This window comes from Diceros bicornis, chromosome 10, assembly GCF_020826845.1.
Source record: "Diceros bicornis minor isolate mBicDic1 chromosome 10, mDicBic1.mat.cur, whole genome shotgun sequence".
NCBI lineage: Eukaryota > Metazoa > Chordata > Mammalia > Perissodactyla > Rhinocerotidae > Diceros > Diceros bicornis.
In genome coordinates, this window is record NC_080749.1 from 78334261 (window position 1) to 78361503 (window position 27243).

The 27243-nt window shown below is 45.3% G+C and overlaps 1 pseudogene; it reads right to left on the minus strand.

The window, feature by feature from the left end:
* Positions 1-27243, minus strand: part of LOC131410472 (aldehyde oxidase-like) — a 58488-nt pseudogene that overhangs the window by 7197 nt on the left and 24048 nt on the right.

Genomic DNA, 27243 nt, shown 5'->3' on the forward strand with positions numbered 1-27243 from the left:
TTCGGCTAATAGTGGATCATGTAATCCTGTTGTCATCAGATTTGGGGAATTCAACCTGCATCTTACACCAAACACCACTTCAAAGGTGCACACTTGCCCACCTTTGTCTTTCTTTCCTCTGTCTTTCCGGCTCCAGGAGTCAGCTTCTGAGTAAAGGATCAGGCCCTTGCCTCTCATTCTTTGCCACTGCTCTGGTCTCCCTGGCCTGCTCTGCTCCCAGCTCTCCTCTAAGGACACCAAGTGAACGAGCTGGTAAAAGAGGAGCACAGGCCAGCAGCTCGCCAGCCCTTTCCACCCTGCTCTCCTCTGCTCCCCCCAGCCTGTAGGGAGCCATGAACAATGCTTCCGGCGCTTACTCTTGAGAGCCAGCCAGGGCCCTGGGACTCCCAGGACAATTGGCAAAGTGACAAAATCAGGTAAGACTCTCCGTATCACCCTGCTCTCTGATGGCCTTCACTCTCCATTAAAATAATTTGATAAATTGTTTCCCAAAGCATCTGAGTTCCAGTTGTTCCACACCTTGACAACACATGGTTATTGTCAAATTTGCTATTCTTTGCCGATCTAGACGGCGTGAAATGGTATCTATCTTATTATGGGTTTCATTTGCATTTCCTCACCTTTGTTTCTTAATTTAAGGGATACACCGAGTTTCCAACAAAAGGTCAACCACTGCTGTGGGTTCCAAGCACCAACCCCAGAGAACCCTCTAGAACTGCCCACTACAACTTGAATCATCAATTCAGCTGCATTTTATTTGCACGCCTATTTTTCCCAACAAAAACCCTTCTGGATATTTGGATTAAGTAGCAGCCAAATGTTCTTTCTAACAGTGGGTTAACTGAAGGTACAAATTAGTTTTTGCCAAAACTACAAACGGAAGTGAAACTCTTCCTCCAGAGCCCACCGCTGGTTTCCACAGGATGTTGTGAAGGGTCTCTGTACCTGAAGTATCCAGTCGCCGAGAGACTAATGCTTTCGTCAAAAGCGGCCTGCGCCTGTGAAAGAAGAGTGAATGTGACGCAGTGAGCATGTTCAGAGTAAGAACCACCCCAGACCTCAATTGTACTGTTACTATCTGTTCAAGAAAGCCATCAGTAGTCATAACTAGGAAGGACCAGGAGCAATTTACTCCTCCCAGCATTCTCCATCTCCACAGGCCTGGTGGTTCACTGCTTGCAGTGACAGCATCGCTCAATGCATCTGATCATAATAAAGGACTCCTGCTGTGCTACACTATAGACTGGACTGCAGCAGATTAGATTGCAAGTAGATCCAAAGAAACAGTTGAGTGTTTCCATTCCATTCAGTGCCCACTGCTGGTGGAATGTACGCCCAATGGCTCGGTCTCCTATTTCTAAATGAGCACTTACATGACTTTTACTTTTATAGAATGATGCTGGTGTTGTCTTCCCATTTTAGAAACAGTGGAACCCAAAGAAGGAGAACAAACAGATTTACAGCTATTATCTAGAAAATACCTAGGTTCCATAGGAAGAACCATTAATTAACTCTTGCTTAAAACAAGACAGAAGAAGCAGCATTTCCTCTAATAGAGACTTTTCTTAGATGCAAGACTTCCTGCACCATCTTATATTCTCACATGTGGAGAGCCAGAGACCCCTATTCATCCGTGTGTAACGGTGGTGCCTCTCAAAGCCTGTCCTACTGATCTTGAATTCTCACCCCTCTCACTCTCCCCCTCCTTTTCTTTCTGACATGAAACACAGAGCAACAGCAATTCTCACCCAATCCTTCCACGTGCCACGAGGATTCTTGCTGATGATGGGTTCAAGGCGTTTTAGAAGAGTTTGGCAAGCATCCTAGGGATTATTTTTTAGTTAAAATTATGATCATCATTTCATGCAAACACCAATTCCTAAACCGCATGATTTGTGCCATTACATCAGCTTATTTGAGAGCCCATGGGCACACGGAGAAAGAGGAGACTAGCCCTGTAGGAGGTGATGTGAGGGCTTCACGGGGTGGGGGGATGGGTGAGCTGGTCTTAAGGACAGCCACCTGGGAGGGGGGCCTTGTAGCCACGCTGAGAGGTCACAACCTAACAGAAAAAATGTTGACAAACCACCAGTCACTGTTTTAAAACACAGCAGATTTACCTTGTTGGAAAGCCCACCCCGGCGGCACGCTTGGCTTGTCATCGCAAGGCTGTGACCAGAGGTGTGCGTCTGGGTCACAGCTGCCGTGTAACCGCCACAGGGAAGTGGAAAGACACAGAGACATTTCTGAGTAGAAGTTAATTGACCTGATGAGCAGTGAGACATCAGGAGGGAGGGAGAAAAGAGGGGGCATTTCCAGCTCAGGGGAGCCGCTGGGGGCTGCAGCACCAACAGGCCCGAGACGGGGCTGGGTCCAGGCTGGCGGGGGTGGCGTCACCGAGACGAGTGGGAGGGAGATAAGAGCCGGATTCATTCTCAGCATCTTCTGAGCTCCACCCACGTACTTGGCCCTGATGGGTTAATGATTTGAGACCATTGCCATGATTTTTACCTTCACTGCCAACCCATTGAGATCTGCCACCAAGGATGCACCAGAGCGATTTGTATTAGGGACAGTTTCCGTGCTGGTTCCACGCAGGTGGACACTAGACATCAGCATCCTTAATTCACGACTGGCCACCTGGATTTCAGAAGACAGTTTCTTTTCAAGCACTTTGCCTAGTCATAGACCCGAGCACACGCCCACGTGGTAGCAGGTGTGTGAAGCCCTCATGCACGAAGGGGACAAGCAGACAGAACCATGAATTCCTCCAGCCACGAAAGCTCCTCTTTCTAAACACCCTGTCGCTAGTCTGGACCCCAAGCCCCGAGCACACATCTTTTTCTCTGACGTTCTTATGTGCGATAGCTCAGGAAGAGGAGGCGAGGCCCCAAGCCACAGCAGGAGGAAATGCCGCACGTCTTCATCATCATGAAATCAGCCCCTTGGAGGCCTCTCCTACCACCACACTCTGCAAATTCTAGCAAAGCCCACCTTATCAGACAGGACATGCCTTATCCACATTTCTGGAGATGCTCCAGGAAAAGAGTGCCTCTTGTGACAAAGGACAATGGCCTTGGAAAAGCAGCAGCACCACGCGTGATCACAGAAGGAAATGGTGCTGGCCACTCGCTAACACAATGACTTAGCTGCTGCTTTGCTCTTCTTTGTTTTAGTGCTGGGAGCAACATCGCATTGCTAACTTCAGCTCATCCAAAATTCTCCTCTTTCCCGCAGTCAATATAGCTCAATAGAGTTTGCCCACAACGTGACAAGGACACAGGCATACAGAGCCCTTCCACATCATTGGCTTTCAGAAGACTGTCTACACAGAGTGCAGGGGCTTAGAACAAAGGTCTCTGGTGGCCCCACATGGAAAACACTGAAGTCTCACTCCCAAAATCGACCAGACAACTCTCAAGTAGCTGATAATGTGAAAGAAAATATATATTCAATATCTCTATAATCAGTAAAATGCGAATCAAGGCAATAATGAGATACTATCATTCACCTATCAAATTTTCTAAGATTTTTTAACAATCTATAACATACAGTGTTGGTTAGTGGTGTAATGAGATGGATACCTTCTGGAAAACAATTTGGTAATATGTGGCAAATGAGTTATGACACACTTTGTGATGCAGTAATTCCATTTCTGGGAATCTATTATAAGAAAATAATCATTTATCCAATCACAGGTTTATGTACAAAAACAATTGTTGAAGTGTTCAACAACCGGGAATGGTTAAGTAAATTATACGAACATCCACGTGCAGCCATTAAACAGCATGATTGCAAAGAATTCTTAATGACAGGAGGAAGTCCTAACTCTGTTTAAGGAGAGGTGAACAAACCAGGATACACAATTACATAAATAGCTTGTTAGTGATTTTTTGAGAAAGAAAAAAAAACACGGAAAGACCCCCAAAGAGTGATTATCGTGAAGTGCTGGAACTGTGCAGGGTCTTTTTTATTATTCTAATTTTTTGCCTTTTCCAAATGTTCTATAATCTGTAATATTACTATTATGATTAGCAAAATAGAAACAGTAGCTAATTATCTAAAGTAAATGAGCCAAAAGAAAATTGGTAAAGTTTGGTTAGAAATATCAATTGTGATTTATTTTATTAATTGTTCAGTGTTCTTACTATAAAAAGGGCAAGAAATAAGCAACACAACAGAATTTACACATCTTTTTATTACCCAGCAAAGGTTCAAAAAAGACAACACTCTTGTTACTATATCCAAAGGAAAGCAGCAAACAGACACCCAACCTGCTTTAGCGATAAGACAGCCTGAGACTCTTCTGCCCCATTTTTAGGAGGGTCAGTTACAAAACTGGCTTGTTTACCAGTTTTTGCTAACAGCCTAAGGGGTCAAGGCTAAAGTCTCCTACCCTTTGCATTTCGGAACAGAAAGTGTACATCCACAGTTTCTGTCTCATACACACGTCTACAAACACACAACCGAACTTAACCCACATATCTGCATTCTTACCTGGACCATTTTAGTGTGGACGCCCTGCCCCATCTCGATTCCACCGTGAGTCACCAGTGTAGACCCATCGAGATAAATGTGAACCAGGGCAGCAGCCTAAGGAAAAAAAGATGACAATAGTTTCATGATCTTTCTGAAGGATATTATCATATGCTTGTCAATTACATCTTCCCTGGAAAGGATCCCCACCATTCCACCACTGCCCACATATACACAGACGCTTCTCCCATCGCCCTGAGGGGGCTGAGCAGAGCAGGGCAGGGGCTGCCTCGTGATCCCCCCACAAGAGGCCAGGTTGTCTCTGGATGACTTTGAGTCTGGGGCAGGACGATTCTCCTTAAGCTACTATTTCCTCAGTGGGCATTTGAGACCACTGGTGCTTTCAAGGATCCCTCTGACCCAGGTGGACAACAATCTAGGTTTGGGGTTTGTTGGAGGAGGGTCGCTGCAATGTTAAGTGTAGACAGGCTGGTCAGAGGGGGAAGAGTTGTTTATGTGAACACATATTCCCATGGCTGTAGGGATCTGTCCAAATAAGGTGGGACAGATAGGCATTAATGTCCTCCTGCAAACTGAGCTAAGCCCCTCTAAATCATCTTGGCACACAACGACAGTAGTTAGATTTGGAGGGGAACTTGGGAGTAGTCTTATCTAACTGTAGAGCTCCCCACGGGGATCCAGAAGGAACGAAACTAACAGAATTAAAGGCTGCTGTAGTCAGAAACAGCCACACTCCGGGCTAAACGTGCTTTACAATCAATAAGAACGTGCCTCCTGTCAAGTCTACCCCTGGAAAGCTAGGGGGGTGTGGAGACGACCCAGGAGACTGCGGAAAACAAGGATGATGCCTCACTGTGAGTACACACATACATATGTGTAACAACGCAGATACTAGGGGTCCCACGTCACTGCTGCACAAAGAGCAAGAACAGAGCAGAGCACCAGCTGTTTGGGGTACGTTTCATTCAGGAATGAAGAGGTGGAAACAGCAAGCGGGGTTTAGCAACCAAGCAGGGAATTTATTTAATCCGTTACAGAAATTAAACAAGAACGGATTTCCAGTCTTCATTTCACACGCTGAAAAAACTCCTAAAAAGCGTCATTAAACAAGTGTATTTAAATGATTTACTTTTCTGGGTTTAGTTCACAACCCACCAAAAAGGGGAGGGGCACCAAATGCCTGGCGGCTTCCTGTTTCTATTTCTGGGTCCAGCAACACAGAATCACAGAGCGGCTGCAGGAGGAGTCTTGGTGGCCATCGCTCCCACCTTCTCACTTCACACTCGAGCAATGTGGGGCCCAGAGCGAGTTGACTCAGCTGCTTAATGCCAGGGCCAGGAGTAGACACCAGGTCTCTTGATTTCCCCCAAGAATGCTTGTCACCAACCCTGGGGACGGGGGCAAAGGAGCCATCATCTCCTCTGGAGAAAAGCTAGTTCGACTGAGCACAACTTTGGTGAGGGTGACAATCAGGCATTGCAACCATATGGTATTCCACAGTAATGGAAATTTCCTCAATGCCTTTTGATGTGTCTGTTAGGAGAACTGACCTGACCAAGAGCAACTGCGCCAAGGCCGACAGGAAACTTCAGGGGAATGATGGCCAGCCCTTTCTTCTTCCAGTAATTCTCCGAGTTGAATTTTTCTACAGCCACTTTCCTCAGGGAGTAGGAAGACTTGGCCATACATTCCTTCCAACACTGGATCAGGTTCTTGGCATTAATCTCCTGTTTGTAGGGTGTTTGGTCAATTTCATTGTACATGTTTATTGTTCGCACCTACAAAAGAAGAGATGGAAAGGTGGGGGGACTCGGCAGACCTAGTCTCTTCCGTCCACGTCCACCTAGTCAAATTCTGCTCACCCTATTAGGCCCAGACTGAGTGCTATTACTCCTTGTTGAAGCCTTTGCCCATGCATAATGGTCTCATCTACCTCTGCTCGGTGCCTCTATCAAATATGTTAGCACTTACACGCTTTCTGTGCTGCTCTTGTGTAAGTTCAAAGGAAGGAATGCTTTCCTTATATGTCTTATGTAACTCAACCCAGTCTAGCACACTGTACTCTTAATTCTAATTGCATTTGTGAATATCTATTGGAAGGTCATCCTGGATTTAATCTCCAGGCCACACGATCTACAGGATTTGGATTATTCAGATGCTGGGGCAAGATAAGACCACTCACTTCCCAAACAGGAAAATAGGAAAGTTCATTTAAATATAACCCATAACTAGGATGAAGAACAATTTAAAAGATTCTATCACAGACATCTGAAGCCATGAGTAGAATTCTTCCTGAATTCCCAGAATTGGGGACTTATGCCTCCAGCCGAGAACTAAAGGTGCCAAGTACCTCACATTCTCACTTGAGAAAACTCTCAGCGATGTGGCCAGCCACCTCCCAAGCTGACAGGGCCATTACAGACATGTACTCTCCCCATCCCCCCAAAAAACATTCCCCGATCACTATAAAAGGAAGACTGGAAATTACTGAGCTGTGGCACTGGGGGAGCAGTGTTTTTAAGGGTGCCTATTGTCTCCTCTAACTTCCCCGGGATGAAGGGAGGTCATTACCTGGCTCTCCTCCCTTGTGCTACCAAAAGTGACACAGCGTCTGGGACAGAGGCTGTGATGAGATGGCCAGGAAGGGAGGGACAAGGGCCCCCCACAAGTTCAAAAGACATAAAGAAGATGGCTCCTGCCTATGGACGCAGAGTCCAATGTTGGAGAGGGAGAGGGTAGAGGAACTGGGGACTGGGGCTTTCCAAGGATTGCTACAGCAGGGGGCAAAGAGGCGTGGCCATCAGGGAACTCTGCCTGAGGTGCCAGCTGAGGGCCACTGGGAGATTAGCCCGCCCTCACAGGGGGCTGTCAATTGCTGAGAGAGCTAGCAGAGATGGAGCCCCAGACACCTTGCTTGAAAAGTGGCTACAGCGAACCAAGGAGAGGACAGAGAGCTGGCTGGGGAGATGCTGTTTTCTCTGGTCCTTCTCTCCCCCAACCCCAGCACCACAGCAGAGGGAGCAGGGGTCAGAGCACACCCGGCGTCTCCCGATCCTAACTCCACTCCAGGATTCCGGGTGGAAGAGGCGCAGGGAAGGGAACAGAGCTTGTTAATGAATGAAATTGGGACAGAGACTTAAAGAACAGACAGGAGACGATTTCAGTAACTGAAATGACTGAAACCTTGTGACAGCTGCTTGAGATGTTAAGGAAGCAGGGATAGAGGGTTCGACAGAACCTGTGGACAGCAGCTATGGCCCCAACCCATGGAGACTTCTCACTAAACACATTAGAATCCAACACTCGCTCCTCAGTATCTTCTGTCTCCAGGATGTTGGGGAAGGAGCCCGAGTAAGACGAGGACCTCTGCACTGTGGAGTCCTGGCTCTGTACTAACTAGTCAGCTGGGTTCCCTCCGGCAAATCATTTCACCCCTCTGGATCTCCAATTCCTCAACCTGCATGACCCCCATGGCCCTCCCACTGCTGGAATTCAAGGTCCTTCCTGTGTGAGACTAATTCAGCATTACCTTCTCAAGGGACAACCCACATCTGGCTGCGACTTCCGTGATGCAGGATTCGGTGATCAGCCCCGCCTGAGGGAAGCCAAACCCGCGCAGAGCCGTGTTGGATGGAAGGTTGGTTCTGCACGCCCGGGCCTGGCAGCGCAGGTTGGGAAACTTGTAAGCATTTTCCACTTTCAGAACTCCCTCTTCTATCACCTGAGGAAATCCAGAGTCGATGTGACAAGACTCTCATCCTCCCGTACCTGTTTACCATCCTGAGACCTCAGACCAAAACCCAGCCAGAAGTGACCGACGAACCCTCTCTACATATTAAACATGCTGAAATACACCCACATCCCCAATTAAATGCGTTTTTCTATACAATAATTTTTAAGGGTTTGAATAATTTATCTTGGGAAATCATTATTTTTGATTTTCATATTTTAGGGCTAGTGCATTTTTTCCAGGTTTCAAACGTTTCCAAAAGCCTTTGAAGCATCAACAGGTCCTAAACACTGGGTCTAAAGAACACAATGAATAAAATATCCTGGAAAACAGGGAAAAAAATGTCTTGGCATTTGGTGTAATGCGTTGGTTAACTAGGGGCAATTTTGCCCCCTCTCTCTCCTGGGACTTTTGGCAATGTCTGGAGACATTTTTGGTTGTTACGACTTATTGACACAAATAATCTATAATCAATCTATAAATCAAAGTTTGAAGTGAGTTTATTATGAGCCAGGTCTGAGGACTATACCTCTGGGGGCCTCCTTCCTCAAGGAAGGAAGCCCACCGAAGAAGCGGCGTGTACAGAGTGGTTACATACCATCTTGGAACAAGGGGAATGTATACATCACATATGACAGGAATATCTCTTTTACTACTGTCATGAGATGCTTAGCTAGCACTGCAAGTCAGTGCTCATAAGGCAAGAACAGCAGGTTGGTAATTAACTCTTCGTTTCCAGGAATAGTTGCTTATCCTTAAAGAAATGCCGATATTAGGGAGGAAGATACAACTGTATCTTCAAGGGCATCACTCTTGTCTTTGGAAAATGGTAAATGTTTAAAGCAGATGTACAATGCATGCTCAACAGGCCATGTCAGGTCTTTTTGGAAAAACAAGGTCAGGCCAAATTAGTTTTAAACTAAATAGCTTCCTCATATATTCCAGTATATCTAATACTCATGATTTATTCATCGGACTGGAGGCTAGCTGTGCCACTGACATCTATGGAGTAGAGGCCAATGATGTTGGTAAACATCCTACAATGCACAGGACAGGCCCCACAAGAATTATCCAGCCCAGAATGTCAATAGCGCCGTGGTTGAGGTCTGATGCTTGCATTTGGGAAAAGAACTCTAAGTATGGGAAAGATGGAAATAACACACATACACAGACTTTGCCAATATCTCTGGGCTCACTCTGGGGGCACCAGTAACACATGGCTATCCCTGAAACAAGGGTCTTTATTCTTTTACAGTTAAATGTTATTTAACTATTGAACATTTTCTGAATTAAATCATTTTATGTAACACTTTCCAGAATGTGAACTTATTCCTTAAAACACTTACGAGTAACGATACATCCAGGGAGGTGCCTCCATTGCCGAAATGCTCCACATCCAGGGCCAAGATTCTGCCATCCTTCATGAATCCAGCCTGGGGAAAGAGAACTGACATTAGATACTGGTGCTGGGGACCACGTCTTTCTAATGTTTACTTTGTCACTTGTGCACCCTCCTCATATAAGCAAAAAGCTTCATGACATTGGATTTGGCAATGATTTCTTGGATATGACATAAAAGCACAGGCAATGAAAGAAAAAATCAACAAATTGGACTACATCAAAATGAAAAACTTCCATGTATCAAAGGACACAATCAACAGAGTGAAATGGCAACCCAGGAATGGGAAGAACTCTTTGCAAATCATATATTGGAGAGGGGTTAATATCCAGTGTGTATAAAGAGCTCCTACAACTCAACAACAAAGAAACAAACACCCTGATTAAAAAGTGGACAAAGCATTTGAATAGAGATTTCTCCAAAGAAGATATAAAAATATCCAACAAGCAGACGAAAAGATGTTCAACATCACTAATCATTAGGGAAATGCAAACCAAAACCACAAGATACCACCTCACACCCATTAGCGTGGCTCCTATAAAAACAAACAAACAACCAGTAACAGAAAATAATACATGTTTGTGAAGATGTGGAGAAATTGGAACCCTCGTGCACTGTTGGTGGAAAGGAAAATGGTGCAGCTGCTACAGAAAACAGTATGGAAGTTCCTCAAAAAGTTAAAAATAGAACTACAATATGATCCAGTAATCCCGCTTCTGGGTATTTATCCAAAAGCACTGACAGTAGGGTCTTGAAGAGATGTTTGCACACCTATGTTCATAGCAGCCTCATTCACAAAAGTCAAGGGGTAGAAGCAACCCAGTGTCCACTGATGGATGAATGGATAAACAAAATGTGGAATGTACAAACAACGGAATTTCATTCAGTCTTAAAAAGGAAGGAAATTCTGACACATGTTACAACAGGGATGAACTTTCAGGGAGTTATGTTACGTGAAATAAGCCAGACACAGAAAGACAAATACTGTTTGATTCCGTTGATTTGAGGTACTTAGAGCAGTCAAATTCCTAGTGACAGAAAGTAGAACGGTGGTCCCCAGGGGCCGTGGGGAGGAAGGAATGGGGAGTTATTGCTGAATGGGTGCAGAGTTTCAGCTTTACAAGAAGAAAAGAATTCCAGAGATGGAGGCTGGTGATGGTTGCACAACAATGTAAATGTGCTAATGCCACCAAACTGTATACTAAGAAATGGTTAAGATAGAAATTTTATGTGTGTATTTTGCCACAACTAAAAATAATAATAAAAACGGAGGGGCGGAGAAAGATATAAAACCAAAACAAACAAAAACTCCTCCTGTCCATTCATCACTACTCATCTATCAATCCTTTTCTCTCCTCCTAACGCAAACCAACTGCCTATTTCTTGACCTCTCCGTCTCGCCACAGGTCCTGGATTCTGGCTCCCATCCTCACATTCCTACCCAAATCTTCTCCCCGAAAGCCACCTGACCCCCTAATCTCTGCATCCGGTGTCCTGCTCCTAGTGTACTCCGCACAGTTTTCTCATAGGGCCAAATCCAACAAAAATTCCCAGCAGCATTTGGTGTTGCTGGAGGTCTTTCAAATAAATATCATCCTTGCTTTTAAGGTGTATCCAATACCCCTGTTTTCTGTGGAACTGAATTTTTAATTTTCTTTAATGTAGTTAAAGTTTAAATAACCATATGTGCCTCGTGTCTTCCGTACTGGACAGTGCAGTCCAAGGGGATGATGGTGGCATTACTAGATGGTAAAAGCTTGAGTCCTCGAATGATTTTTTGGTGCAGGGTCCTCTCCTCTCCCCTCCCCCAACTCCCACTGATTACACTGGGCTGTCACGTGAGCAAAAAATAACACAATAAAGGTTTAAGTCCCTGAGAGTTTTTAGTTGTTTCTTATAGCAGTTAGCCCATTCTGACAAGTAAACTTATTGCTTATAAAGCAAAAAATAATTATTTTCTGTTAAGGAAATTTTTCTAGGAATTTCTGGGACAGAGTTTTACAAAAATACTCCTGATATATTGAAAAATGAGGAACCTGTTGGCAAATAATTGCAATTTGATGTAACACTGTTGTTACGGGAATTATTCTGCTGTTAAAGTTTCTGGGAACAGTACGGTTATGAGATCTACTTTCACAGATGCATATCCTCACGTGTTTTCCGGTTATTTGCTCTGCACCAGCCAATACCAGCTAGTACTCTTCACAAACTGACATCTTTGAGCAAAGCAGAAAAGCTTCACTGAACAATCAGCACAAGGAATGGAAAGTTCCATGGAAGCACAATTGGTTGATTTGCTCATTGTTAGTCCCCATTGGAGAGTAGCCAAATGCTGCGCCCTGCACTTACGGAATGTCCTACTTACAACACGAATCCTTTCCGCCCCCCTTCTTCCTCTACTCACTTTGTACTTTCCAAGGTAAGGGTGGCGGCCCGCAGTTATTAACATGTCTTCTCCTCGTTCCAGAATGCAGCGGACTGCACGACCGTGTCTAAAACAGAAAAGAAAGCAAGAAAGGTAAAGTCTTTCACTACGTAGGTATTACCTGGTGTTTATATAACACCTGGTGAGAGCCTGAGCAGCGTCCGCACACCTAACAGAACTACTCCCTGAGCCCAGCTGTGCTGATCTCAGGCCTACACTGTGGTCTCCCTCCTGCTGCGTTAGGGCACAACACCTGGCATTCACTAATTATGGGAGGGGGGCTCTTGGGTGCCAGAGGCTCCAGGGTATTGCTTGGGGGGTATTTTCCACTGTGGGAACAGCCTCTGCCATAGGCGAACAGTCCCAAGGCCACAGTATAGACTGGTTACAAACGGAGGAACTCAAGCGGTCTCTGCCTGCCAAGAGTTCCCTGAGAGAACAGGTCGGGAATCAGGGTCTTCTGTGTCATGGGATAGAGGAACTGACCTACGTTACTCAGCAGAGAAATTAAGCCTTCTAGGTGTGCCTGCTCCAAAAACAATTTCCTATGAGAATGTTTTGAGATTCTCAAAGGAAAATGGTAATACAAATAAAGGTAACAACAAAAGCAAAACCTCCACTTCAATCAAGGGAATATATATAGTATATGAATATATGAATATGAATTCACACATAGACATGAATATATGAATCTTTTGAGATATATATCTCACAGGTGCTATGGACAAGTAACCCCTACCCTTTCAGGACCTGTTTCTGTCTACTCTCCAGGTATTACAGTATTTTTACTGTGGTTTTTATTCTTTTTCAGCAATTGACTCTCATTTTGGTTCTTATAGTATGTAGTTTGACAGTATAAGATAAAGACATTGTAACAAGCTGGCAGCTTGTTGGTGTATTTGTATATTCTATGTAATTTTAAATAACCTTGCCCCAGATTTTTCCTCCTTAACCCCAATATTGTGAATATTCGGCATGATCTCATTTTATTTTTGTCTGTTTAGCTGATTTTCTCCACTTACTTGTTTGCAGCAAATGCAGTGACAGCCGCCATGATGCCGGTTTTGACCGATTTTCCCCCGAACGCCCCACAAAGACGCTTTACATGACACATGACCTTGTTAGCTGGGAGCTTCAGGGTCGAAGCCACTATGTCCTGTGAAGGGTAACAGTTTTTGTTAATCTGACCCACCCGTAGCAAGGGAGGGGGACAGCCCTGGCCCATTGGTTCCATAATGCCCATGCTACACAAACTGTGTCCTTACTAATAACGGGATGATTTCCAATGACCTGGGCATGCATCCATGCCTGGTCTCAGTGGTATTTGGCTATAATGACATTGCCAAAACTATCACTAATATTAAGTAGTCTTTTCAATATCAATGAGATGTTTTTGTGTCAATAAATTTTAAAAAATTTTTGCCATGAACCACACCTAAATGTCCTTTCCACACTGATCCCTAGGGGTGTGTTTCCTGAAGCAATGAGATGTTAGGGTCTTTCCCTGCATCCTCCTGTCTCCCTGCAGGTTCTTCTCACCTCCCATTTGGATTCCTGCTGAAGTTGGCCAGCGGGTCTTCCCCGGATGCAGGCCTTGCTCTTCTTTGCCATCCTATTGTTTAGAGGGCATTTATATAGACGGGGACCCCAGAGGGGTGAAGTGATGGGCTCAACGTCACGCCAGGCGTGAGGAGCAGAACAGGGCTGGGGTGGGGCTTGCCAGGCCCTTCCTACTGTTCCGCCTTCTAAAAGCCTCAGTCTCCACACTCCCCCATTCCCACCTGCTCTGGTCACGACACTGGCTCCTTATGACCCACTGAATCAAGACCCCTGTGCTTTGTGCCCTGTACTTTCACCCTGACGCTTAAACTAGGCCCCCCAAATGCATCCTCCGTTCCAGCGTGGGCATCTTTGTGCCTTTCCTCTTTCTTACATGCATGCTGCCTGATACATAGGACACAGGCAATAAGTGTTTGTAGAAGGGACGAGTGAATGAATGAACGAACGAGTGGCATTTGCTCTTGGTGTGGAATTGCCTGGAAATGGCCTCTCTTCTCACCGTCTAGACAAACTTCACTCTCACTATAAATCTAAACTGAAGTCTTGGCTTTCATGGGACTTTCTGGATGATTCTAGAACCCAGCAAATCCTTATTCTCGAAATTTGGCCACCTGTGTAAATTCTAACCTGGCTGAGTATGCACTTGGCTGCATTCTGTCCAAAATGTTTCCTAACTGCTTCATGTGAGTTAGGTTCTATAGGCTTTGGAGGGCAGGCCTTCCTCTTTTTTTTGTATTCTTAACAGTGGCAAGAGTACAGCAAGAGACCTGCTGATTCCATAATTGGTTTTAAAGTTATGAATCCACAAACAGGAGGCCCCTACTTTCATACTCTCTTAAAAGCCTTGCAATTGTATGGCTATTAATACCCAAACAGATTGGTTATTAATACTCCAAATTCCTTCAGTCTCTGAAATGACACTTTTGTCCCTAGTTGCTCCTGGTATATTTTGCTGGCAGAAATCATTTAGCCATGTCCCCTCCACAGAGGCCCCATGTTACCTGTACATATTTGGGAATCTGTGTGGACACGTAGACATCTATTTCTTGATCCTCTCCTTTGGGAACAACCAGCATGCTTTGGGTTTCCATATAGAAATGTTCTTGACCTCCCACATGTATTTCACCTGTTACAGGAAAGTACACCAGCGTCAAGGAGGCTGTCAGAGAGGACAGGTGGTGTCCCCCAGCCGTTATCCCATTACAGAGAAAGTCCAGTGATGCTGCTTCGCTGGGACAGGAGGCTGCACAGTGAAGGGTCACCAACAACAGTCAGCGTTCATTATAGATGCAGATTTGACGTAGAGTCCTGTAGGGGACTCTGTCATTGCTGCCAATACAGTAGGTCACAGAATCCTAGGGAAGGGTGTGTGACTTTCCAGACTCAAAATAATATGGCAAGGAGACTTCCAGTTCCAAGACAAGATGGAGGAGATGTACTTACTCTGTTCCTTCTGCTACATACAGCTAATAACCTCAGACGTTAGGTATAAAAGAAACACAAGAAAACTCTGAAAGGCAGAGAGACGGGCAGACCAGCTAGGGACTTTGGGACCCAAGCAAAGACACAATGGTGAATTCAGTGGGCTTTGTTGTTGTTGTTTATGTTTGCTTCAATATCCTAGACTTGGTGCCAGAGAAGCCAACAATCCAAAAACACCAACAGGCAAGGACAGAAAAAAGCCCCAAGAAAACCCTACTTTCTCTAACCAAAGGACCAGGAAAGGGGAAATCTAGCAGGACAGAAAACTTTTATGTAATAAGCACTCTATTCCAGCCAAACACTACAGAAAAAACTGTGGCCTCATCCTTATCTGCAACATTTGAGTGGGGAACCTAGACTTCTGCTCTTCTCAGGCTGTACCGAGATGCCCCAACCCTCTGCTGGGTGGTGTCAGTGGGGCCATATGGAGAACATGGACTTCCACCCTCCAGCTAGCAATAACAAGGCATCAGCCCTCTTTCCCGACCAACACAGGGTCAGAAGAGGTCTGGTAAAATAGAAGATTTAAATAAGACTCAGAGTCTTATAACATAATACCCAAAATGACCAAGACACAGTCGAAAATCACTCATCATACCGAGAACTCAACTTGAATGAGAAAAGATCATCGAGAGATGTCAACACGGAGAGGACACAGATGTTGGAATTACTTGACAAGGATTTCAAAGCAGCATAATAAAAATGCTTTATGATAATTTGCATAAACACTTGAAACAAATGAAAAAATAGCAAATCTCAGCAAAGAAACCAAGATGTAAAAAGAACCAAATGGAAATTTTAGACCTAAGAAATACAACAACCAGAATTTAACAGGCTCAATGGATGAGCTCAACAACAGAATAGAGAGGACAGAGGAAATAATCAGGAAACAAGAATACAGAACAAGAGAAATTGCCTAAACTGAAAATCGTAAAGAAAACAGACTGAAAAGAAAATGAGCAGAGCCTCAGGAACCTGTACACCTATAATAAATGATTGAAATTTGGTTCATTGAAATCAAGTATTTGAAGATATAGTGGCTGAAAATTTCCCAAACTTGGTAAAAGAACCAAACCAGCAGATTCACGGAGCTGAATGAATATTTGGGAATATGATAACTCCAAAGAAATCCACGCCAAGACACATCACATACATTTTAATAAGAGGCCATTCAAGACGGAAAAGCCGCTCAGGTGTGAAGGAGTCATCTGTCCCAAGCCCAAGAGGACAGGCTCTGGGGAAGCTCACTCCACGTCAGGGCTCCCAGATCTCCTGCAAATCCTGCTCAGAGACTGTGCTCCACACTCTGCAGTGTGAGGCCCATCCCGGCCAACAGAAGGTTAAAGAGATGAACGAGAAGCGGCACAACGCGGAGCAGAGAAGGCTCACTGCAGAGCTGGGACACGAGGGTAGATGTGATTTTAATGCCCTCTGGGGCCGTGACCCCAGGGCTAGGGAGGGCTGACATACACCCCCACACGGGTCAAAGCAAACAACGGTCACTCTCTTCAAGAACACAGTCTGAGACTTGATGTCATGCTCCACATATTTTATCTTTCCAATATTCTCTTTTCCTGAAACACCTATTTTCCCAGGGGCAGACACAGTGCTGTTATTACTACTCTCAATGAGTCACCTCTCATTGAAATGATGAGTCAAAAATTCTTACCCAAATGACAATTACAGAATAAGAAAAAAATACCTCAAACTCGTGACTCAAGAGGATGAAAACTTAAAAGTAGAATAAATGTCCCTTTTAAAGCTTCCTGTGTCACTTTTACACATATCAATAGGGTATGGGGCTGTAACAAGATAAAAGTCAAGTAGAAGACAGATGGAACAAATTACCTAACTGAATTAAATCATTAAATAAGATGTCAAGGAATAATACAATAACTGAGTTCTGACACAAAAACATTACGGCAAGAACAGAGGGAAGAACACACTACGGCACAGGTGCAGGAAACCCTAAATGGTGGTGTGTCCAGGATGCTCACACTGTGGACTTTGTGCCAAAAATGCCCCCCCTTCTCTTCTCCCACAAAACGAACTCACCCTTCAAGGGCGCCACCTTTTACTAATCCTGAGAGTCACCCGGAGCACTGTGAACACTCGTCAGAAACAGAGTCCTGGGCACCCGGGATCCTCCAACTCCAGAATTCCAGGAAAGGGCACAGGAGTCTGCAGGCAGGTCTCACAAACATCTCACAGTGAGAAAAAGTGGGAAACACTGGGTGTGATGATGAACGCCTGCCAGTGTGTTAGCTCAATAACAGACACCTTTCCTAGAGAACAACAACAAAGACACCAAACCTGATAATAACCATCACTCACCGTTATGGATCTCTTGCTATGTGCCAAGCTCTGTGCCACACACACATATTATCTCTTATGATCTTCAGAATGGATCTGTGGGATCAGTATTACTTTCTCCATACAATTTTAAAACAAGGAGACTAAGGCCTGAGACGTGCCCTGCCATGTCACACAGCCAATCAGACAGGGCACCAAGGAACACTGGCAGGGTGATGGCGTAAGGTGTCTTTTCTACAACTTAGAGGGGACATTATCCAGTCACCCTGTGACCAGCCTCAGGTGTAACGCAGCTATGGAGCTAAGAAACATGGCGGGCTTTGGGCTCAAGTGACCGGTTATATATGACACAGCTCTGCTGTGTGTTCGGGGACAGTGTGTCTTAGGACTCCTCCTGTGCTTGGGATCAGAGCTGGAAAGAAAAATTAGGGAGATGGTAGTTTCTAACCACCATCTAGAGGCCAATATCCTGGAACTTCACTTAAAGACAGACAATGTCAAATGCTTTATTCTCTGCCCTGAGACCTGGTACAGACAGCCCACACCCACCTAGCAACACCTCTGGGTAAATCAGATCTTGGATGCCGGTCTTCCACAGCATGGGTGACAGCAGAGCACAGTGGGAACATTATGGGTTATTTAAGACCCATGGTAAATCTTTTTTTTTTTTGGCTAAAAAGGACACTATTGAGACAAATGGCAAAATCTGAATTAGGTCTGTAGATTAAATAATAGTATTGTGTCAATGTTGACATTCTGATTTTGCTAACCATATGTTTCTGTAATATAATGTCCTTGCTTAGGAAATAAACACTGTAGTTAGAGGTAAAGAGGCATCACATCTGTAACTTACTCTCAAATGGCTCAGAAAAAAATATGTATATTTATATAGAGAGAGATAGAGAGAGAGAGAATGGTAAAGCAGGTGTAAAATGTTAATAATTAGGGATTCTGGGTGAAGGATAATTAGGAATTTCTTTCATGTTTCTGCAAATTTATTGTAAATTTAAAATTTTTTCTAAATTAAAAGTTACAAAATTTTTATTAGAAAGTTCAACTATTTTCTAAGAGGGAAAGTTAATTTTAATTGCATATATACATAATGGAAGGAAGTCTGGAAGGCAGAGAGGTAAGGATAAAGGGAGCGAGAGAGGAAAGGAGGGAGAAAGCAGAGAAGAAAGGGAGGGAGGAGGGAGAAGTCGGAGAGAAAGGACGAAAGAGAAGAAACAGGGGTCTGGAGATCCTGAAACAAGCCACCAAGTCCACGACCAGCCTTGTCGCTCAGCAGCTGCTGTGTGACCGTGGTCATGTTCCATAACCACTCTAAGCCTCAGTTTCCCCACCTGCAGGGTGACTGTGAACAGGAAGAGACGACATCTGTATAACAACTGGGGCCGCAGTGGGGCAGGTGGCCAGCGCAGGGGGCGGCCATGGGCAAGGCCTGGGCCTCCCACTTCGCCTCTCTGCTGAGCTCTTCACACACAGACACACACACTCCTAAGCACACACATACACACAACAGAGGGGAACACTTCTGTGAAGGAGGTGCCTGTTTCGGAGCTGATTTCTAGAAGGCAAAGGCATTAAGCTAGACATGCTCAGAAGGCTTCCCAGGGGTGCTTCCCCCTCATCCTTTTTGTCCGATAGTTTTACCTTCAAGGATTTGATCAACCACTTTAAATGCTTCATCAACATTTCCACATTCCAGTTTCCTTTCTTCCTCGAAGAAGGAGTTGTGCTGGATAGCTTCCTGGAAGAGAACAGAAAAGTGAGGCCGCCTGGGCAGCAGATCCGGCCCTAGGGCAGGAGCCATCCTCTGCGCCTGCGCAGCATTTGTCTTCCTGCTCTGCGATCCCCCGCGCTTTCTGCGTGATCCCAGGGGCTGAGCCAAGAACCAGGCTTCAGAGAGACGCCCCGCGGAGCAGACACAAATGTCCCCACTGACTGAGAAGGAATAGCACGCTCAGAGAGAACCCGGCACCAGGTGGTCCCAGAAGGGAACTAGGACTGTGCAGGCAGACTATTCTCTTCATTCCACAACCACTGTATGCAGCGCAGCCACGCAGCAGGGGTTTAGAGCCTGAGCCCTGGGTCCAGTGAGTGTGTCCATCTTCTCCATTTCCAGCTGTTTGACCGTGGGCCTACTGCTTCCCCTCTCTGAGCCTCATCTGTACAGGGAGGAATAGTTGGGCACAGAGTTCCACTAAGGTTGTCAGGAGGATGAAATGAGGCACGTCCAGAGCTTGCACGGCATATAGTAGGTGCTCCATCAATGCTGAAGACACTCGAGTGATAAGGATCATGGCTGCCCTGCCTGCCAGCCCCATGTCCTCCTTTGGGGGGATGAGCACAGGGCAGTAGGGAGACCTCCAGCCCTGGAAGTACGATTCCATTACAAGCCCAGTGTGGGTACCACAAACCCACGTATATACTGGATCCTACCGGCTTCCCCTGGGTGCCCAGTGAAGGGGGTCAGTGGTGGGCACACATCATCAGGGACGTAGCTACAGTCCTCTAGGTTGGTTTTCTCCCTCATCCCCAGGAATTATCTTGCTGCAATCCCTGTGTCCACAGGCAAATGTGACTCGCCAGCTCCCGTCAGCATTGTCCACCACGGATTATTGTCCACCCATGAAATTCCAACCTGCTGGCACTTAAGGATTGTGCAAACTCTGGTTCCCTGTGGCCACCACTAGGTGTCCAGACCTATTGACATACTACAAGGATATTCTATTGTGATCCTGTCATTTCCTCTGTTCAAAAGGTGGGCTGCTAACCACTTAAATACCAAAATCAAAGATCAAAGGAAGGAATTCCCCAAAAATAAATATAACCTCATCACTATAAACACACAACTACAACACAAGATAAAATAAAGTATAACAAGAACAACTTAGAAGGGGAAAAGGAAAGTGATTGAATTGACTTAGTATAAGGAAATAAGAGGCCATCAGATAATGAACTGTCTCATATACAAGATTTTTTATATAAACCTCAAGGTAACCACTAAACAAATAATCAAAACAAAATCACATATGATAAACAAAGAGAAAACTAGAAGTGTTATAAGACAGAACAACCAAACTGAATTGGCAGTCCAAAACAAATGGGACAAGAAACAAAGGAAATGCAAAAGAACTGGAAAATAAGTGACAAAACAGCAACATTAAGCCCTCATATATCAATAATTGCCCTAAATGTAAATGGATTGAACTCTCCAATCAAAAGACACAGAGTGGCAGGATGGATTAAAAAGCAAGACCCAACATCATAAAGGAATCTTTTCAGATGACATGCCTACCCAGACTAGGGAAACTAAAGAAAAAATAAGCAAGTGGGACTTTATCAGATGAAAGAGCTTCTACAAGACAAACGAAACCAGAATCAAGATGAACAGACAACCCACCAGTTGGGAGAGAATATTTGCAAAACATACATCGGACAAGGGGTTGATCTCCATAATATATAAAGAACTCACACAACTGAACAACAAAAAAACAAACAACCTGATCAAAAAATGGGCAGAGGAAATGAACAGACACTTCTCCAAAGAAGATATACAGATGGCCAGTAGGCACATGAAAAGATGTTCAACATCACTAATCATCAGGGAAATGCAAATCAAAACAACACTAAGATATCACCTCACGCCCATTAGAATAGCTATAATCACCAAGACAAAAAACAACAAATGTTGGAGAGGATGTGGAGAAATAGGAACCCTCATACACAGCTGGTGGGAATGCAAATGGTGCAGCCTCTATGGAAAACCGTATGGAGATTCCTCAAAGAATTAAAAATAGAGATGCCCTATGACCCAGCTATCCCACTACTGGGAATCTATCCAACAAACCTGAAATCAACAATCCAAAGAGGCTTATGCACCCCTATGTTCATTGCAGCATTATTCACTATAGCCAAGAAGTGGAAGCAACCTAAATGTCCCTCGACTGATGATTGGATCAAGAAGATGTGGTATATATATACAATGGAATACTACTCAGCCATAAAAAAGACAAAATTGTCCCATTTGCAACAACATGGATGGGCCTGGAGGGTATTATGTCAAGCGAAATAAGCCAGAAAGAGAAAGACAAACACTGTATGATCTCACTCATATGTGGAATATAAACCAACACATGGACAGAAAAAACTGCATTGTGGTTACCAGGGGATATGGGGGTTGGGGTGAGGGGTGGGCACAAGGGGTGAAGGGAGACATATATATGGTGATGGACAAACAAAAATGTACCACCCAAAATTTCACAATGTTATAGACTATTAAAACATCAATAAAAATAAATAAATAAATATAAAGTGGGTTGCTTTGTTTTTACCACCGTGGGGCCCAGGTTCTTTGATGGAGTGTTTGCTGATTGCTTCTATTACTGACCAGCTGTGTGACCTCGGGTAACCCCGTCTTTTGGTTCCTGATCAGATGGGGATAATCGTTTTTACCTCATAGGGTTGTTGGGAGCATTTAGTGAATTAATGCACGAAGCCTGCTTAGAACCATGCACCCACACAGCGGGCTCTGTACAGGGCTTAGCTATGGTCGTGTTGTTGATCGTAATGAGTGATGAGAGAGTCTGGTCAGGAGCACACTTCTCTCACCATGGTGGTCAGCCTGACCCCTTGAGCCAAGAGTTTTGGTAGCGTTTCCCCACGCAAACTCTGAAAAGCTCTAGAGCATGAGCTAGGCTAAACCTTAGTGATGGCGACAAAGATACAATGTTTTTATCCTGTTTTGACTGATAACACACTTCCACCTGGAATCAGTTCATATGATTTTCTTATTAATCTAAGACCCAGATATTCCAGGTTGAACAGAGAAGTTAAGTTCTATAAATCCTATTTCTAAAAGCTTAATCTTTTGCCACTTCCCTTGCTGCTTGCTCTTTGAGTAACTTTGAGGCAATTTCCTGAGTATTTCTTGGTCAGGAAAGTGTAGAAGAACTGTAGTGTGTAGTGAGCTGGCCATATTGGCCTGCTATAAACTTCGATTAAATCCAGTCTGATCCAGACGATTGACCTTGGAGAGCTGAGCCTCTGATGAAAATAGGAGGCAGCTCTTCTCCACAATGTGCAAGGCTGGCATTCTCCGGCAGACAATTAGACATCTGCTGGCTGGAGCTGGGGAGGGCGGGAAGAGAGAGGTATCGATGTGCTTATGTGGAATTTTATTTGGCTGGAAGGTGGGGTGAGGAAACAGAAGATGTTTAGCCACTGGAATTGGGCAGAGGATTACAAACAAAATTTCTGCTGAAGCATGATGTAAGCAATTTCCTATTAGGAAGTAACTCTAACTCTAAAACACAATGTGGGGGAAGGAGTGTGTAAGGTAAGCAAGCACAGCAGGCAACGTGTGAGTGACAAGGGTCTGAGAAGGGAACAGAAAGTTCCAATTTGAAACCGGCCAGGAACATCTGGAAGGCCTCATCACTCTCTCCCTCCAGCTAAACTTCTATCTTTGTTTTCTCGACCTGATCTTATTTTAATTGTAAAACACTGCAGACAGTGTCCAGACAGACACTGTGTTCCTAGGATGAGGTGACACGACAGGAAACACACCCAAGGCCAAGCTCTCCTGGAGACCTAACCTTGGCCAAGTCATCTCCTCTTTTCTGCCTCAGGCCAGGCTCGTCACCTAGAGACAGCTTATTCATTCCGCTGTGAAGACAATATTGCACACCCAGGGGACACAGGGTCCGGAGGCGCCGAATCTAGTCTACTCATGTTGCTTGCCCAACCTACATGCTTTGATTACTTAGTAAATCATAAGAACCGATGAAATGTATACAGAAAAACACTCCATCATTATGTGGAGATGAGTCTGAAAACCCTTACAAATCTCTAACTCTTTTCTAAGAAACAGGAAATACAATTCTCCAATTTGTTAAAGTTGCCAAAATATCTGTAGGCATCATAGGATCTATTTCTCACACTCATTTAAGATATGCATTGAAGGATCTAAAAATAGTGCCTTCAATATCTGCTTCACAGAGCAGCCTGTTGGTTCTCACCGGGTGCCTGAGAGAGTCCGGGCGAAGGTGAATACAGAGTCACAGGGCGTGTCCACTCTCCTGGACACTGTTGGGTGTCACCTTCCCCCTTCCAAATGGGGCTCAGATTTCTCTTTGGGTCTCCACCACTCCCCCACACAGCCCATGCACCTCAGAGAAATCTGACCCCAGCAGTAACCAACAGCTCCTCCACTCCTCTGGCCAGTCATGAAGTCAGAGATGGACATGTGCGCTGAGAGCCTGATGAGGCTGGATCTCAGGACTCATGGAATCTGGGACAAGAGTGCTCTCCCTGCTTCCTGCACATGAACTGGAAGCTCCTGGCTGCCATCCTGTGACCACAGGGGATAAAGCCTGTACCGTGGGCAGCAGGGAGGAGAGGCAGAAAATGGGGTTTCTTGCTAACACTGATAGAGTTTGGGGCACATAAAGCCCCTGTGTTTTGGAAGCCACTTGGAGTCAGGTTTTCTTTCCTGTTACTACAGCCAAACGCATTTTACCCCATGCACCACTGAAATCTGCTCTTCCGGCCCCACCCTTGAACTGGTCACCTCGATAGTTAGGATCAGCGGCTCCAAGTCTTGGTAGACAATCTTCACTCGCTTCGCGGCTCGCTTTGCCTGAACCTCGGAATCCGCAATCACGGCGCAGACGAGCTGACCCACACAGGACACCTGTGACACAGCAAGACCTTGTTCTCAGGGGGGCGGGCACCAGGACCTCTCCTTCCTCCCGCCCAGCACAGGGCTGGACGCGCAGTCAACGACCCTTCACACGGGCCTGTGCCCGCGGCGCCGAGGTTCACACAGGCCTCGGCAGGAGAGGGTGCTGACCCCAGGCACTGGGAGCTCACGTCTCTGCGGGGCAGCGGTGGCTGAGAGGGGCAGGAGTGATGCTGCCTGAAGCACAGCAGACTCAGGCTCCAGGCTGAGCAGACGGGACAGCTGAGGGCCACTGGCCCGGGACAGCCAGTCCCTCGGCTTGACCTGGGGCTGCCACTCCACGAGCAGGGCCACTCTGAGCGGCAGCTTCTGCCCTCATGGACACGGAGGACCAGGAGGTCACAGCCCACATCCTCCAGAGAGAAGGGAGGGAGAGAGTGACAACCCAGCACTGCTGGTGAGCACCCCTCTGCCCCACACTGTGGCATAGCCCGTGCTGCTCAGAAGAGACAGGAGACGGCAGCAGCCAAGACGTGACCACACACACAGTATCCCCTGCAATATGTCACTTGAGATGAGGGGGGCGCCACAGAGCTCACACGGGGACCAGGGCCGAAAGTTGACGGGAAAAAACAGAACGAAGGCTCTAGAAAGGGAAAACAGTCAGGCCTGGAAGAAGACACAACGACAGTGTAGTCTCTCTCCCACCTTATCCCATGATCACGATTCAAATTTCATCACTCATTTTGTAAATCTACTTTAGACTATCAGATCTTTTCTACAATGAGCATACAGTAGTTTTATCCTCTTAAAAAAAGTTAAATCCAGCGCACAATCACAAGTGTGTTTGCTGTGTGTGGGTGTGTGAGAGCAGTGGGAGATAAATGAACAAGAACGGCAAAATGTCCATAATTGTTGAAGCTAGGAGATGGGTCTATGGAGATTCATTGTATTTTTCTTCTCTATCTTTGTGTATGCTTAAAATTTCTACAAAGGAAAAGATTTTTAAAAGGCATAACGTGCTATAGACACATGTTAAAAGAGAACTAAACTAACAAAGGCAATCATGCACAAGGGCTCTGTTCCTGCTCTCAGGGTTTGCCCCTGTGACCTGGCACACAGACAGGCCCTGAGATGCTCAGAATGAATGTACACACACCTCAGAGAGCAGGTACTGTCGTGCGACCTGGAATGGGTTGCTTGTTTGGTTAACTGAATTCTCATTGTCTTCTGCCAGTGCCACACAGCCCTGCCTTGGGGGAGTTTCAACCTTGACTTCATCCTCTCAGTCATCAAACTTTCATTTCTATCAACTAAGTCTGCCAGCAAGAGCCAGAGGTAGGGACTGTTTCAAATGATAGCTCTTGTGGGTACACATTGAACTGAGAGGTCTGAGTTACGCAGAACACCTGCTGAACCGTTCTTGCCGCATTTTCTGATATCTTAAGACACAATAGCCAAAGTCTCAGTCATGTGAAACTTCCAAATGGCAACAATGCTATCATTGTTCCTCTCTCATCTACCCCTCGACCGTGCAATGTGGGAAGCAGTGTGTGGAACACACCAATGAATCAGACACGGGCCCGCACTCAAGGAAGCTGAAGGTAGGGGAAACATATAAGACACAGGAATAAACATGTAGCTTCACACAGGGTAGAACGTGCATTAAAGGTCTACTTTGCCTTCCCCTTTAGACTTTAAGCTCTGTGAGGGCAAGGACCACACGGGTCTCATTCAGCTACAGTGACCAGCCATAGTAGGTGCTCACTTTAACAATGCCTGCTGGATACACGGCCCTATGGATGAAAGAGTCAGGGTGTCCAGAGAGGGAGGGAGAATTCCGGGGTTAAAGGAAAGGCTTCATGTGGAGATGCCGCTTGACTTTGGACCTGGGACTTGGACACACTGAGACTGTGGCAAGGGTGAGAGATTCTCAGGGGAGGGATTAGCAAATAAAAGTTATCGGTACTCTCTCCTCACTTATCCTTTCATCCTTGTTAGCAGCACACTATCTTACTGCTAGAAATAAAACATCCAAGTGTCTGTTATATAACTAGTCAACTTCTTAGGTGGAAAATGAATATCTTTGTATTCATTCAACATTAGAATATAGTGTTTTATGATAAGCACTCTAAGAATACTGGAATCCTTGATGACGTGCCAAACGCGATGCTATCTTTAAGAAAACATGAAGTGCCTTTAATAGGGCAAGTTATTTTTGAAACAGAAACAAAAATGCAGTACCTCCTCTGTCTCCAGAAGTTTCTCAGGTGTAGTTAAAAAGCAGAAGGAGTTTACACCGCGAAGATGTTCCTTAGTCACGATGTCCACCACGCCCGGCAGGCTGAGCGCTTCTGACAGATCAAGAGACCTAGAGGAGAACACAGAGCAGGGCTCCTCAGAGCAGCCCCGCAGCCGAAGACCCCGGAGCACGTGCTTCATTGGAGAATCAGACATGAGAGAGGTAAGATGCGTCTAAGAACCCTTCACGACAGTTTTCTGCCAGACAATTGGGAAAAATTCCTGAGACGATGAAGTTATCATATGGAGGGACACATTGTAGTAAAGCCTACATTTCGATCCCATTTCACCTCTAATCTGCATTGGATATCACAACAAACAGTTTATCCTCTTCATCCCATTACTCTTCACTAACGTGACTTAGACGAAAGGGCAATCATTAACGTCTATTCTAAGAACTGCATCACTTACACAATCTTAGCATGAGCTCTTGAACTTGTTACAAAAGTCAAGAAAAGTTCCCGGTCCACCGCCGGCATGTCGTCACAGTAGATGGCTTCACCCGTGGCATGGTTAATACCAGACAGATGCATGATGGGATGGTCAATTGGGTCTTGGGGAAGCTGCTTTGGCCCTACATTCTGTTTAACAGATAACCAACATACCATTTTTATAATCATTTCATGCACATCGCCGATAAGAAGGTAGCTTTATAATGTGCATGCAAACCCGAACACTTTTGCAAATGGAAACAGTCACTATTAATAGTAACACCAGGACAATAAGCCTGTTCCAATTATTCAGTAAGGAAACACTTCAGTAAGCCATGATGTTGTTCCTGGTTTTTTCTCACTTTTTTGGCATATGGACCACAAACATCTCTAATGCAAATTCCATTTGTGTAAGTAAAT